This window comes from Danaus plexippus, chromosome 24 (genome assembly GCF_018135715.1).
Source record: "Danaus plexippus chromosome 24, MEX_DaPlex, whole genome shotgun sequence".
In the NCBI taxonomy this organism is placed as follows: domain Eukaryota; kingdom Metazoa; phylum Arthropoda; class Insecta; order Lepidoptera; family Nymphalidae; genus Danaus; species Danaus plexippus.
The window spans coordinates 471385-489141 of NC_083552.1; the positions used below are offsets into that span (position 1 = coordinate 471385).

The window sequence follows — 17757 nt, forward strand, 5'->3', positions numbered from 1 at the left end:
ATCAAAATAAGTTTAATAAAATTTCATGAATTTTTTGCTTGGTTCAAATTTTTTTTTTGTTACAAAAAACGATGTAATACGCTTTTAAAAGAACAACTGTCGACTTCCCTTAATATTCTATTTAAATGAACTTTATTTCTGTCAAACAATTTGAAAAAAAAAATTCAGAAAACTTTAAAGACAAGCTAAGTCTCGGTTGAGATTATTGTGATGCTCCAAGATTTAAAAAAGCAGATGTAAAGCATCTACACAGAATCGACTCAATAGAAAAAATAATTTTAACTGACAATGAAGACTTTGTAAAGGTTAACAAGGCCTTGTAAAGGTGAAATTGTATAAAGTAAGTCTTGTAAAATTAATTAGATAGTTCTATAATAAATCGGTCGGACGGATTAAAAAAAAATTAAATTAAATTGTACCAAAAAAAAACTATTACAGCAGATTTTTTGATTAAATAATTAAAAGTAGTATATATTTACAACTTTTTTTATTGAAACTAAATATCATTTCAGACGTGTTAAAAACTCAAACTTAATGTTTATTTAATTTCTATTATTATTAGTATTTGGTAAAAATATTAACATAGCATTTCATCTGGTAATGTGACGCCGGCTCAGTCCCAGGAGTGCAAAATAGTTATAGCATAAAACAACACGCAAGTGCTTTTCGCTCCGGTATTTTAAATTAATTGGAAGGTGAACATGGAATTATGTTATTTGTTTTAGACACGAAACTCCTCGTTTTAATTGGATGTCGTTGTTTTTAATTACATCGGTCATCGCTGTTAATTGAAAAATTGCTTGCGTGATTCATTAAATGAAAAACAATGGTTCTTAAACATAAAAATGCCCTATTTAATAAAATGTACAGACAATTTCTGGGAATAGACTTAACGGCGTATGAGAAACAGAACAGAATGTCCCAAAAATAAATATAAATTACGGAATGTTTTAAGTAAAGCTGTATGGGTTATATAAGTACCCCGCTAATGCGTCATACCAGCGATGCATCAGATAGTAACTAAGTAAGTGGAGCCAGTAGCAGTGGCAAGTTATCAGTACCACTTGCCCATTCATTGGCGAATGTCCAGTTGACTGTGATGCCAGACACTATGGACACGGCATTTTTATATATATTTATTTATACCATATTCATTAATATATATATATATATATATGTAATGCTGAAATGGCCTAATCAGTTGTATTTTCAATGTCCTTTCCTATTATTTGGTTTATAATTATATTTAATGATATTTGTAGTATTTAACAAGGATATGTTTTATTTTCTTCTATAGATGTGACGTATAACAATCTGAGTGTACCACATCCAAAATTTCATATACCAACCATATCCTCCGTTAGTCTCAAGCCAGCCCCAAAAATTATTAGAGCCGCGGCGAAGATGTAAATTGTCAAAAATTATATATTTAATTTACGACGGGCACCTCAGTCATGAATGAAGCATAGTGGTCAAGCTGCCCATAAATGCTCCCTCTCGTGTTCAATTATACTGGCGATGCCAAGACGAGACCTAATAGCGTTGTTTTAATGGTTGGCAGAATTTGTGAGTTAACTTTGACTTTGTTAACTCGGAAGCTTGTTAACTTTTGATTCGGCCGACTGTTGTTATATAATTATTAAGTAATCATGTTAAGATGTGGATTACTCTACTTTATTTGAAATCTTATGTGTGAAATACATTTATATTTTATTAATATATTGAATTAAAATATTGTTATACTGATTAAATAACAGTGTCTTTCTTTTTATTCTTTAATCTTTGGTTATAAAGATTAAAGACACATTATTTCTTACAATTTAACAAAACACTATGCATTGAACATTTGGACAGCATTTTACAGTCAGCTCCTAAGTTTTCAAATCATTTATCTAACGTTAAAAGCATATTACGTTACATTTAAATAGAAAAAAATAAATGCAAACTAAATCAAAGTTCTTATTACAAAGGAAACAGTTCATATAATTAAGTTTACTCGGTTTAAAGCGATGTCAATCATATGATTAAATAATAATTTCGTTATTTGACACATAAATCTTTTTAGTTCGGCTTCCGGTTGTTGTAAGCACGGCCTTCATCCGCGCAAACACATTAATCTCTTGTATTCATTATTAATGAGTACATGTCATTATATTACACAATCATTCGGTTCGCCGCAATTTATGGACGTAATAATGTCATCTGTAAATACAGTTCGGTCTAGACTGGGTCTATGAAAAAAATGTTTTAGGTCTACAATGTAACGCTTACATAATATTTCTATAGAGTTATTGTTTCGGCTTAGTTTTTTTCATATTAATATATATCAACTTAAACCTTGCACTTTTATTATAATCTCAATATTATGATACGCCATTTTTTTTTATTTATGTTATTACGTTATAGAAAACCTTTAGCTTGGTTGGTTTAATAATAAAAGATTAATCTTCTTCTACGTGTAAGTTCTGATTTGTTGTAGTAAGGACAACTAGCGTTTAAAAAAAAACAATGTTCTAATCGATATAAAAATAATCTACAGTCCCGGATCAAAGCAGTCCAGACTCTGTAATAGATACTTCTTGATGTATAAAATGTGTCTGGAATTTATAACACGAATACAATTATAATAAGGCTGTAGACTCCGAATGTAGGTCATAGATTCCAGCGTGTATTTTTGTATTAATTTCTGTATTTGAACGCTGGTTCAACAGTGTACTAGATTTCAACAAAGTGTGCACACAATACTGCAGTAAGATTTTATGATTAACCAATAGACCAGAACCTCATCCTGCAAATCTATTTCTACCCTCATATATTCCCCTCGTACCTTAAAGCTATGCAAAGACAATATGTAACAGGTGTCCTTAGACGAAGTATACACTCAATATCTTGGAGAAGCTTTTCATTTAATGAAGCGAGAACTCAACATCATTTTGGGAACTTTTATTGCTTTTTTTTATTTTAGACAGTATCCATGAGAAGAGAAAAAAGAAAATAAAATTTATTCAATGTCATTAATAAAACAAATCTCCAATAAATATACTGTAGTTTTAAATTTAAAAGTTTTAGTAACATATTTTCTTGAAAATTACGTGTCCGGTTTGAAATCCGGTGTAGTGGATAAAGAAAGACCAACGCCATCTATCGAGGAGCGACCAAACTAAAGCCACCCTCTCTATCAATCAGTGGTAAATGTGAAAAAATAAAAAAGTTCTGCCAAGAGTCGTTAGAAAGAGATGCAAGATAGCAAAGATAAAGGAATAAAAGGAAGAGAGAATGCTCGTCTAAATTATAGTGTTATACGTTATAATATTCGGTTCATTGTTGTATAAGAAAAACTCCAAGATAAAATTCTTATATCAAATATTTAGAAAAATTTTCCTTTAATTTTATATCACCTCGTATTGATTATGAACAGAGATATATTTTTTTTTATTTAGGCTTAAATTTTTTGTATTGATCATCTTAGGGCAGAAACTTTAACCGAATAAAAATAAAGGGATTTATTTTAAGAACCTTTCCTTTTTTTACTATATATTTTAAGGAGATTACTAGACTTTTTTACATATACTGTTATACTATAATCGTATTGTCTTCATTTTCTTAGAGGACGCTTTGACCGAGCCCTCTACACACCCCCTTCTTTGGATTAATTCAAATTGGACCTTAGCTGCATTTAAATAGAAATCAAACTAGTTTGATGAAAGAACAGTCTGTAAAACGAATGAGAAACTCGATCTTGTATGTTTGGTATAAGGTTCATATCTGTCTGTTTGTGAGAAGCACATGAAATGTTCTGTTAGATAGGTCTCCGCGACCCGACGGCGCGGGTAGTCGGACGAAGCCTTAATTTAAATGCCGTATTCTTCACTCGGTTCCCTTGTTCAAGGTCAAGTTGTTCAGATGACATTTGACAGCTCCGGTTCGACCACGAAACGAATTGAATTATTCATAAAATCAAAGGTGGACTTTTATTTGAGCAATTTTCATTCCCCCAACAGAGCTTCATAATTTAAGTTGTTGCAACACAAAGTTTTTGTAATATATCTAACGGAAACCTAAATTCCATCTCGAATGGCCCACAGCATATTGGATAATGCTTATGCTCAAATTTTTATAGCTCTGGCATATTAAACTTTCTACATATATCTTGTTTTCCAATATCTAAAAAAGTTTACAAAATACTATTTGTCTCCATCGATAAATCATTTAACTTAAGATGTTATTTACATTCAAAAATATTTTAAACAATTATTTTACGTCATTTTAGTCATTCAATATTTAATTTATATAATTTTATTGAATTTTCCTAATTAAGTTGCTATAAAATAAATGAGAACACAGTATAAAACAGATATGAAAAATCTATTATTTTATTTTACAGCAATAATGTATGTCCATATCAAATATGAGACGGCCAGACGTTTTTGTAAATGGGGCGAAATAGCCAGACAACATGATAGACAGTTTCCATGAGATACAAACAAATTTATTACGATTCAAAATCAATAGAAATCTAGGTTAGTTGGAGGTACACGTGCTAGGCGAAGGTCAGATGGCGATCGCTCTGCATAAAATTGGAAACTTATCAAAAGCACATTTGAAAAATTATTGCTGCCAGAAAAAAAATACAAATTGTTTTGATCCAAACATATTTTTTTTCTTGGACTGAATATATTCAATTCATTTAAAAACTGCTGAGATTTAAAATGAAAGTCTCCTTGTTTAATTTTTCCTCTCCCTAATTTCAACATCAATAACGATTAAAACGGCTTAAGGATCTTGGAAGTACACATTGCAGTGTCTCCATCGCTGTTTTTCAATAATTAACTCGACACTAAACCGCGACAATGTCAAAGGTAAGACATCAATTGATCTTGGCTGTAGGCCAATAAGAAGGTATGGTGTGTTCCTGAAAGAAAGTACAGAATATGGACACTTTCATATACAGATAAATTCTAAACATTTTTCAAAAAATAAAAATAAATTAAAAATATAAGAGAACCTAAAATATATAACAGTAGCTAGTTGTTTTATTGTTAACTTATATTATTTCTTTGTAGCAATTATTCAAAGTTGTTTCAGTTGGTTCTTGATCCTAATTCATTATACGACCTAATAAAATTTTCGTGAACTTTCATGTATTTTCTAACTACTATTTAACTTTCATGTATACTAATGTTAAGATAACCGTACTTTTATTATAATTTTAACTTAACAAATACAATAAAAACGGTTTCTGTTTCAGTTAAACATAGTATAAGGCTGGTAAATTAATAATTCAAGGTTTTAAAATTGTGTATTATTATAATCTTATTCTTGGTTGTAGTTGTAGCTGAGACATTATGTAAAAAATAATTATTATCATTATAATAAAGCGAGGTTACAACACCATAACTTTTACTATGACCACATCAAAAAACTAACTTTGAAGGTAAAGTCGTAAAATATACGGACAGATGGTGTACTAACTTTTGTTACGCTTTAATAATATTATATGCTGGAGTGATATGACTGAGAAGTGATTTAGGGGAAACCCTGAATACTGAAACTTGAACTACCAGGAGGTGTTCCAAAGACTGGGTCAGACATCACTGGTTAGTGAGGGTATTAACCTTTTCAACCTGGGAGAATGATTGTGTCCAGAAGTGGGTATGTCAAGGCTGTTACACAAATGAGTTGACACGAAGTATATAAATAACAAATAGAATTTTCTACATTGTCTCTGATGACAGAGCAAAAGATGTTAAGACTAAAGTAATAATTAAGAAATAGTCTTACACATAATTTGTTTTATATAAAATAAATTAAATTATATACTTCAATATAATTATTTTTTTGAAGGCAATATAATCAATAAATTTAGTTTTTAATTCAACGATCACAAAGACGTAATAATACCAAACGATTATATTAATTCGTTGAATAAATTCACAAAATTGAAGTATAAGATATGATCATACATAAAAACCTTATATTTTAGTACCTAAACATCTGTTCTGGCGATTATATTCAAAGATTAAAGTTAAATGATGCAGGAAACAGGCAGAAACTCTGAGTAAAAGCTTATAACGTACACTGGAGGCACTGCTATGAGTCGTGTCGTATGTAAAGTTTGATATTAACAAGAGTCAGGAAGGCTTCAGTGCGTGTCAGCCGGAACTCTGCTTGAGTTCTACAGCCTCTGTACAGTCGAGTTCACGAATGTTATAATTATATCATAAAATCATTATAGATTTGGGATTATTGAAATATTATATTTATTATTTGTTAAAAAAGTATATAGATAAAAGTAAATCACAAAATTAAATTTTAGCTTATAAAATATATTTTTTTTTGTTCCCTTACAATGGCTTGATTTTTAACACATATTTTGTCTATATATTGTTTTTGGTTTCAAATTTAGAATAAAATTTTTTCTCTATGTGTTTTTATAAAAAAAAAGAATATCGTTTTTTTTTATAAAAACACTTGTCTGTTCGAAAGTACGTGATGGCGTCGCTATCTAGTGGATGCAAGAAATATAATAGACCATCTCTAAATGAATTATGTTTGAAGGAAATGAAAGTATTATTTAAAACAATTCGAACTTTAATTCAACTCTGCTAGAGTGTAATTTTAACTGCGCTCTTGTATTTTGAAACGTGATAAAAGTGTCAAATAGGTATGTAGTTAGTGGTGTTAATATTATTTTAATTATGTGTTCATAAAATTTTATTTAATAATGAGTTTGCGGAGTTGTGATTATTCACCAGTCAAATGAAGATATACTGGGTTTTATAATTCGAACAAAATAATAAAACCGTCCTTTAAATACTACCGAAGTAAAGCAGTTATTGTCAAACCTTATAAAGTCACGGAAATTATTATTGTAAGAAAAAATCTATCAGAATCACACGTTATGTTTTTTATTTAGGAAAATTGATGATGATGTAATTGATGATTGGTTTTTTAATTTGGCGATCGAAATGATGATGAATAAAATATATGAATATAGAAATCTAAAGGCACTTAAAAACATATATATAAATACTTAAAGTAATGACCTTCATTATGACTTTGGACGAGATTTATTGAGGTCATAAATTCATGGAAGCTTTTTTTGGCATCCAACTAAAATTAAATGTTAAGAATAAGAATGTTCAGAAAAAATATATGGCTCATATACTTGAAACAATATATATATACATATACATAAAGGGAAATTAAAAAATATACAGATTCAGAGACTAAGACCCAAAAAAAAACTTTTTAAACTGCATGTAAATATATTATTATGTTTCCATGCTTCAGAGATAGATGAGAATAAAAATATATTGAAAGAAAAAAATAACGAATACAAGAAAAAAAGATATCTGTTAGCAAAAATTACTGTTTAAGTTTTGGATAACTTTTAAAATTTATTTGAGATAGGTACAAACTGCATTTTAAGAATTTAGAAAAGTTCTTTTGAATGGCCGTTATCTACAAAATTTTGTAATAATTATGCCGTGAAATAATTCCTTTTATATTGTGACAAAATTTAATGGTTTCCAATAAAAAGTATTTCCTAATTAAGACCTAATAGTTTTTATATCTAATGTGAAAAAGGAATTCAGAAGTACTAAAGTGATTATATTTGAGAAAAAATTCACTTGGGAAGATTTCGATAAGTTGTTTAAGACCGTAAGAGTTGTGATTCCTACGTGGATGGACGAACCGCTGTCGTTGCACGAACCGTAGCTCGTAGCTAATCGTAGCGCACCATTATAGAGGTGCTACGTGATTCGTAGGCCGCAACTTTTTTAACATTAACTACTGTTTTCTCATTACTATATTATTTTCATTCAAAAATAAATATTTTTTAACTATAAAATACGTATATAATATATTATACATATCGTGCACTCAAAACAGAGTAATATTAATTGTTCAATATAATTGTAAAATTTCTCGAACAGTACGAAGCTGCAGCCGTAGCATATAAATAAGGTTCGCTAAAATCTTTATGGCTTAGAACATAACTCATCAAGATTGCGCATCACTGCAATAAAGCTTGTTTTAATCTGGAATTACTTTTTTATGTAAAACCATTAGTAAATAAGTGCACAGACTATGTTCAGTATATAATGATTCAACTTCGCGTTATTTACATTTTAATGTAATAGTATTTAGTAACATTTCAGAGTTATAGTTATTTTCCTAATATTCTTCACTTCTCTTGTTATTGTACCTTCGGTATATATTCAAAGAACAAAAAAATGGTTTTATTTTCGTAATTTATATGTCGATAGCTTTCTAAATGGGAGCAGACGAAGCTGATACGACAGCCGTCTCGTCGACGAACCCACATAACTCACGTCAAACGTCCTACAAAATGAAACATATATATTCATGGTCATAACTATCCAAAATAAGATGAACAAACGCCTCTAGTAAAAAAAGGATCCTTATTAAAATACATCTTTTATAACGGAAACTTAAAGGACATTGCATCTCGGACGCGGCCGTCGGGTTCAAGGAACTGGCCAATGAGAACTCATGCAATTACCGCCTGAATCATGGCCAAAAAAGAACACTATGCGGCGTCCCAATTGCAACTCTGTGTTGTATTTTCTCCCGATTACCAGAGAGCGTTTGAAGGATGCAGCTGGGGGATGGGGGGAGAGGCCTCGCGGCGCCTCAGTTCGGTCGTGGCGAGCGAGCGGAACGCACGCTGTGATGGCCCTCCAGTGAACCAAATGAATAACCCGCGTAATACAAACACGCGAAAGTACATCAGTTACGCTAAATCCGTCTGTTTCTGTTCACTGTGTATTTTATATCGTCTAGGATAAGACTCTCTAGGACTGTTCCCGTTTGTGGCTAATGTGAGTTGAGATCTTGCAGCGTATGTCTGCAAATCACGTGCCCTAGATTTGGGGTGTCGTCGCTGGACCGCTCGAATGCTACATTTTTCAATTTATTTACCAGGCAATGCTTTCTGTAGTTGTAGATTTACGACACTGTTCCTATAATTAGAACTAGATTTTGAGCTTTGTAGATTTACACGAAATTGAACTTTTAGAGTAAAACTTATTGCAATTACAAAAGTTAAACGTATGTAACCGTAAAAGTATGTAATTGGCATAATTTATGTATTTAATTTTATCATAAACCGTAATTGTTTTATTCTTATATTAAGTTTAAATAGTGTCAGTAGATGCATATTACATAGAAAATTAATGATAATGTACGTTGGTCATGTATGTAACGTAATAATAACCTTAAAATCTATCGCCGTTTTAACGGAACCACATAGAGTCTACCGTCGCGCCTGACGTACATTTATATCATTCTAGATAGTCAAATGCATTTTGGTCCGTATAATATCAGCTTTAGAGTTACTTTTTGCTAAATCTACCACAAGTAGAAACATTAAACCCGAATGTCTGTAAATTTACTATCTTATTTCTTCATTTTTAGTTAGTTCCTCTGCAATGCCTCGCCAGCAACTATACATTTAGGTGCACATTTAGATGCATCATAGAACTTTAGGTCTAGACTAGTTCTGATGTTATTTACTAAGATATTATTGATGTTAATATATATTAAGGTATCGTATGTATAACGATGATGTGTTTATGACATTTGTTAGGGATGTATTGTGACACATTACGCACGTGGGCCACCTTTGATAAATAATTGCTACCACGTGGTTCTGAGTTCAATTAACCTCCCCTTGAGGGGTCGGAGCGCACGCTTCCTGTAATAGCAGACCTGTACAACAGCTGTTATAAATAATAAACATTTCCTAGTTCGTTTACAACACGAATTTAGAAAAGTAGATCCTTTGATGGCGTTTTACCAAATATAAATCGTAACATGTATTTATAACTGTGTACACTGAGTATGAATTAATAATAATATTATATATGTTAACATTATTTTGATGATATTCAAATTAGCCTGGATGGGTTGAACTTAAGATATGGCCGTTTTTTAAATTCGTAATTTTTGAAATATGTCATTCTACATAGATGATATCGAGTCTCGACAGATCAGCGTCAGTGACTATCAGTTTTCAACTAGACAGACGACTTAATATTCGGAACGGATCATTTGGCAGAACACATTAGATGAGATTGTCTGGGTGTGCGTGTGCGGGGTGTATTAGTGTGGGTAGAGGGGATGCGGGTAAGACGATCGATGCGGCGCGCGTCGCCCGCGTATCATTTGCGTGCGACGGGCGACCCTTTACCCCGCGCCTCCCCTGACCCGACTACTGGCCGCTTGTTGTTAGCAGGCATGACAGTCACATGGCTCGAATTATGTAATTATTTGTGGGTGTGGGAAAATTATGTTTAGTAACAATTAAGGACATTTGTTTAACTATATAACTGTATATAATGACAGTCATTTGAAAGGCACCATGTTACTTATGCAGCGCTCTCATAATGTTAACGTAGATTTCATTTGATAATATGTTGTATGTTAAAAGTCAAAGTTAAACTAAAATACTATACTCTTGTTTGAAATAAACTGAATAGGAAATGAGACTTAGAAATTTTACTTATTTAAAACAAAATGCGTAAAATAAGTAAAATTAAAAAGTTTTTTTATCTTAAACTTAATTTAATAAAATATGATATATACTCTGAGTTTGTAATAATAACAAACGTTTGACTTTAATTAGTATCAGAAAGTTAAGTCTTATGAGTTCTTACCAAACATTAACATGATTAACAAGGATAATTAGTTTATACATTTTTCCCAAACACTTTTCTCACTTAACGTCATGTTTCTTCCGGAAAGAATATTTTTAATTCACGGGAAACGGAAAGTCAGGCCATTTACCGCTTCTTCGAGGATAACTTTAATATATTGATTGTGGATAATGCTGAGGCTTTATTGACGATGGCCTAAGACCTGGCTTAGGTCTAAGGCGACACTTCTGTTCATGTATCGACAAGAAAGACTGTTTAATATTTCTTAGGTTTTTTTTTTTCCACGAAATATATATATATATATATATGAAGCCTTCATCGCAAGGACATCATTACCCAAGTTTTAAATTTTATTACAGTATAGTTGGAGACGCCGCGTATAGGACTGGAACTCATGTCGTCAACTACACTTAGGAAATTTATTACAGTCGCTGACATTTTTTATGTTACTTCGTGAACTTTTTATTAAATTGTTACATTATTATTTTATATTCACTAAATATATCTAGTCGTGGTGGTCTGGAGGTCAAAGGCCCGCCTCTCACACGTGAGGGTGCGGGTTCGAAACCTGGCAAGTACCAATGTGATCGTTTTCGAGTCATATGCACTTTCTAAGAGTGTTTAGACACCGCTGACGGGCGGTGAAGGAAACATCGTGAGGAAACCTGGTCTTAAAATTTCAAATTATAAGATTGAAATCGCCAACCAGTCTTGAGCGAGCGTGGTGATTAATGCTCTTACCTTCTCCATGTGAGAAGAGGCGTTTGCTCAGCAGTGGGCTCCGATAGGCTGATGATGATGATGATGATGATCTATTCAAAATATTATAAAATATTGAAAAAAAAAATCACTCCATTTAATTTTTTATAGATGTTATATTGGAAAATTACAAAACATTGGAACGGGAGCACTATTAAATTGTTGCAAAAGCCATTCAACTGACCGCCTCATATTAATTCTAATCTAAGTTTAAGCCGTGTCTAGTAACATCCTTATAATATGATTAAGGATTATATTAAATCATTGTAAATTACTTCTGCTTAATTTCTAAAATTTCGAAAATCTTTTATCATCGTATAAAGTTTGGAATTGCCTTTTTTTGCTAGTGCAGTTCTAATGAGATCTGGGCATAATTACATATAAATAGTAAACAAAATTATGCCTTAAAAGACTTGGAATCAAATATGCAATATAATATACTCAGTAGCAGTCTTATAACTAGATTTTAGAGTATTTTTTCAATAAACTTTGACGTACATAATAATTACAGATAAAAAATAAAATGTTTCAATAACTTTCTTAATTTTGAAGTGAAAATCATGAAAAGGAATTATTAAAACGTTTAAATGAGTAAGGTATTGTATAAATAAGATTATTAAATGTAATGTCAACGGTGGCTTGTTAGCACAACAAGGTCACACGCGTCCGTATTGGCGGGTACCTTAGCCAGGCATAAATCATGAAATGAGCTTTCAAAATATACGTCTACGAGACGTGATCAACTTAGAAATACGATATATATTATACAATCGTGCACCACTTTTACGATGACGTCTGTAAAAAAAACTAAATTGCTATTTTAATATAAAAAATAAGAGAAAAGCTTATTTATTTTAAACAGTGTTATTTTCTCGTTATAAACAGTAAAAATGATTTATTTTTATAGCGAATTCTCCATAGCCTGTTAGATGAAAAAAAAAATACAATGTTATTTTGTACAGAAATTGTTTATATATTGAATATAAAATTATGTGGTTTTTTAATATTCAAAAGCACGCATTTTTTTATATTAAATCGCTTTTGTTACTACAGTTATCATTTTCTTTGTTTCACATTAAATCTAGTTTTTTATGAACTTTGCTTTTAGTGTATTTGTATTCAATTCATTATATTACACTTTTCTTTTCTCATCTTTTCTATATCACGTTATCAGAAGTTAATTGCTATAATATTTTTACTTAAAAATTCCTTCTGCTCTTGAGTAAGTGGCGATACTTACTTGTGTGTACGTTAGTTTGTATAAACATATCGGAATAACATTTTAAATTATATTGACGAGAAAAACCAGGGGAAAATATAAGTAACCAGGAAAGAAAGTAGCAACGTAATGTGATATTCCATTTCGACCACTTTGTTCCATTTAAAATTAATGCACAGAACTTGTGCTAGAGACCAAAAGACAAGAAAGTTTTAAAATTATCTTACGACTTTATCTAGACCGAACTAAATGAAGTCTCTGTTCGATATACCTGTATTGCAAGGAAATTACTTTTTTCCATATTAAGCAAATTCTGCACACTTTACTGATAAGAAACGCTAACACTGAATTTTGTACGAAGTGTTCAGAATAAAAGCTATGTTTTTTTTTGTCCATAATAATTATTTACCATATAAGTTTTACACACACACCCTTACCTTGAGTTAGAACCAACAATTAAGACAGATAGAAGAGTGAGTTACAAATATGTTTACGTTTCGTTTCACGTAAATTTAATATATTTCCTTTTACTTTGCCTGAGTTTTATTACAAATAGACTTTTTGATGGAATCGTCAAAATAGTTTTCAAAGAACCATGTACTTAGCTTTTACTCTTATCAAATACAATTGTCTCCAGCCTTTGTCCAGCCTCTTTAACCTCCTACTTCAGGGTCACCTTTTTGACATTGCGAACGTTCTTGTAACTGGAGATCGCGATAAAACAAAAAAGTCCATTAAGAGGATCCCTTTTTACAATCCCAAACGGTTATTTATTAATTTCAACATTTATACGGATTTATTATATTTACTTTCATCTCATTTATTGCTTTAATTTAATTTCTAACATCACGTTTATTTCTGATTACAATATTTAATTTCTGTTAATTTAAAAACTAATAAAACTCAGTCTTCGGTTAAAAAGAAGCAGAAAATCACAGTTCATGATTCGATTTAAAAAAAAATCCTTTCTATTATAAGATAATAATATAATTCAGTGTTACAACAATCATTTAAATAGCGCTTAAAAATAATAGCTAATCAAATTATGAAAGATATTAATTATTTATCAATAAATCCGCATTTCAATTAAAATCCGTAACAAAATAAATCACCTAATAATTATTTCAACTCGTTTGTAAACGTAATACTTACTGTATCTAACTGTGGTGTCATAAGAACGTTTGTCTGACACTTATCATCTAGTATTTGAGTAATGAATATAAGTTACAATAATATTTATAGTTTTCGAAATGCGATAAGTTAATAAAAAAATTAATATATATATATATATTAATTTAATTTGTATGTTTTGCATTTACATATTATCACGGCACGAGTTTATTGTTTAAAAACTTTTTGTTTTAGGGAAATTGTGCTACAAAAAAAAGCAATACTAAAAAAAGTCGTCTTTTTGTAACGAACTTTTTAATTAAAAACATCCCTTTACACAAAAACTTTATAATAGACAAGATAGAATAAAAAATACCATTTAGATTAAATAGAAATACGGTCAGGAATATAAAGAGGCTTGATTTAAGTTTGTAAAGAGAATTCTTTATATTTTAAACGATTGTATCGGAATGAGGAGGGGTTTACAGTCTGTGTAATGTCGCTAGCAAAAAAATACGTGACTCATATTATCTGCACTTTTCAAACATGTCACGAATTCTGAATAGTCCGGGATAGTTTGATAACAATTCGATAATAGGACTAAAATAAGTTTATTTTGTAAGTCAGTAAAAGCACTAACGCCGCAAAAAAAAATGACTTCAATCAAGATACTAAAAAAATAATACAATAAAAAAGTCGTGGTGACCTGGAGGTTAAAGGCGCGCCTCTCGTGAAAGAGGGTGAGGAATCGAAACCTGGCAAATACCAATGTGATTTTTTCCGTATTATATGTACGTTCTAAGAGACACCCCTGACAGACGGTGAAGGAAAACATCATGAGGAAACCTGGACTTGTAATATCAAAATAAGAGTTTGAAATCGCCAACCCTCCTTGAGCGAGCGTGGTGATTCATAATCTAACCTTCACCAAGTGAGAAGAGGCCTTTGCTCAGCAGTGGGCACCGAGAGTCTGATAAAGTTGATCATAAAAGGTAACTAAATATCTGCACACTGCATTAGATTCGGTGGGTTCCACATTCAAGGAGATACTTCAGTGTATTTTCAATATTTTTACGATTTGAAATGTTCCTTACATTCTTCAAACTACCAAACCAACTCGCTATCAAGATCATTTTCAAATAACAATTTTATCACAAACAAAAACTTTTTATGACAGGTTTGTTATGGAGTATTTATTTTATTAATTTAAATTACCGACCGGAAGGTGCTGTCTAGTTATACAAAACAATGTATGTACTCTTAAAGTCATCTGATATATAGTGATAAATTTTTCCTTATTTATATATAAAATCTACTAAATCACTTTAGTACTTCATACATATATATGTACGTATAAAATATACTCTTTTCAATTTATCAGTAATGAACTTCCTTTTCAACCAACATTCTTTAAACAAAATTTTTAATTTGGGTTAAGTTTTTACAATATCACATCCACGCTTGTGAGACTTTTATTTTATATCTAGCATAAATTACAAGTAATATTGACAGTTGAGACTCATTTGGTAGATTTATCGTTCGATTTAATAGTTTCTATGTAAAGTGCATATGAAAATCTATTACCGTAATAACAATTCCGAGTTATTAGCCCGCCGTTATTCTAGAGACACTATTCGTACATCGCTACCTACGTTTTGGGATAAGATCTTGAGTTTTTTTAAGTAATAATAAAATGGAAACGAAATTCTTGGTGTAATTCGTTTTTTATGTTCCAAAGAAATGTTTAAAAACATATGTATGATAATTTTACAAACAAAATCTAAGCAGAACCCTAACAATAATTGCCTTACAAGGAAAACTATTCAATGCCTCCACTAAATCAATGTGTTTATATTTAAAACTGTACAACTATAGCCATTATCCACATTTTTGACCATAACTTATAATGACAATACTTGAACGGATTGAGTCTAGCCGGCTATAGCCGGCTATAGTCGGCTACAGCCGGCTATACAATTACTATGGTGTAGTGCTTTGCTCCAGGACGCCATTAAATTCACAATAACTGTACAATTGCATTGCAGAGCCTCGGCGTTCCGGCTAGGGTTGTCACGCAGATTATATTTAAATAATATTTCCATTTTCATATACAAATATTTATATATTATTTTGTATAAATGTAAATTTATAATTATTATTATTACTGACAAACGAAGATGGCCTAATAATATTGTAACATTAATACTGTTTTGATATATGAAACTTATTTGCATTTTTATAACATTTCATTTTACTGTAAATTTTGTGTATTGTACGTTATTTATGATTGCATATAAAATCTGATGCCAACATCGCTGTGCAAAACCAAATGAACCTTAAGTGAGTCGACTTAGAGTTCAAATCATGTGTGATGTTATACGATATAAAAACTAGAGTAAATTTGACCCAGTTATTTTATATAAAAAGTCAATGTAGATTAAAATTAAAAAAAAAAATCTTAAAGTTATTCTAAATAGGAATCATTTATAATATCACATTACAAAATGAGTACATTGTTATGACTTGGTAATTATCCAATTCGAATGTTGTATTACTCTGAACGGTCACTAACGGCTTAAACTGAATATCATTACGAACCAACTGCCACTGCCAGCCCTGTGTACTCTCAGTGATGGTGTTATTCTTTCGAGCCCCCCCAACCTCCCCCTCCCGCTCTCGTCTCCCGCTCTCCTCTTGGCAAGTACTCAGATGGAGAGGAGGCTGGGTTGGATCGTTTATTTTCACCAAAATCTTAAAACGATGACCGAATTGGCGTTCGCTGTTTAAGTTTTGGAACTCATCAGAATCTATCAGCTCATATTCTAAGCGTTATTCGCTTATTATGATATTAGGTGATTTGTTTTCCTATATTACAGGCTTCAATATATTAATATATATTGTATTTATTATACAAGATTCTTTTTCTGCTTGTCTTTGGTTTTGAGTCGTTTATCTCTCTTACTAAAAAAAAAATAACGTTTTAAAACATCTGCCTCGATGTCGCTATGAAAGATATTCACATCGTTTATCAAATAACCGAATAAATTTAATCTGTTAATTTCTTGTCCATAAATTAATGAAGAAACTTTTATAAATCTCAACTGTACGTTGATAATATATTATGAAAAAAATATTTTGCATTATCAACACTAAGAGGTCATCTTACTTCAAAATAAATTATCATAATAGCCATACAAAAAATTTTTATTTACTTCAAAAATATATAATTCTTTTTATAATTCAATTGACAATTAACAATGACATTTCATTAATCCGGGAATACATTTTATAAAATAGAAAAAAAGATATTTACATTCCTAAAAAGAACTGTCAAATAAATTCTTGGTTTTTCACACCATGGAGTAGATATTCAATATTTTTTCTAATATTATATTATGAGCATTAGAATATAAATGTACGTGGATAGTTTTATATTCTAATACATAAATTATAATTCCTACGTTAGCACTATCTCAGAGTATCCGGTATCTTATTAATCGTACCCGTTTTGGCGCCGTTACAACTTCTTCCAACAAAATATTGCCTCTGAAATTTAAAAAACGAAGGACCAAACATATTTTGGTTGAATCAAAACTTTTTTTTGTTATCATTTACACTAATGTTAATTATCTTTAATGTCACACTGATCTTTGTTGATCCTAACAACACAGAGAGATGAAATATCTATTGATTATAAAAGGAACATCAAATAATTTATATTTTCTTTAAGCATTACTTAAATTTTATTATAAATAAGTGTTGTTTTTATCGAAAGTTATGTGTTAACTGTTAAACTCAGCAATAAGAAACAAAGAATCCTTTTAGCATTCTCGTTTCCGTAAGTCAGGCTCTTGTAAAGTACAATTAGATTAATTTATCTCCGCTGACACACTGACTCGACTCTATAAAAAGTTACTTAAGGCTTCTGCTTCATGGAACGAAATAACAAAATTTAGGAATGTAACAGACAATAAAAAAAAATAA

The 17757-nt window shown here is 30.7% G+C and overlaps 1 protein-coding gene across 2 annotated transcripts in view; it reads left to right on the forward strand.

The window, feature by feature from the left end:
• Positions 1-8679: 8679 nt before the first annotated feature.
• LOC116775988 (uncharacterized) overlaps positions 8680-17757 on the forward strand; it is a 38322-nt gene continuing 29244 nt past the window's right edge. For both annotated transcript variants that reach the window (XR_009753101.1, XM_061524329.1), the window contains exon 1: positions 8680-8849. The gene's annotated coding sequence lies outside the window, so the exon portion shown is untranslated. The remainder of the gene's footprint in view (positions 8850-17757) is intronic.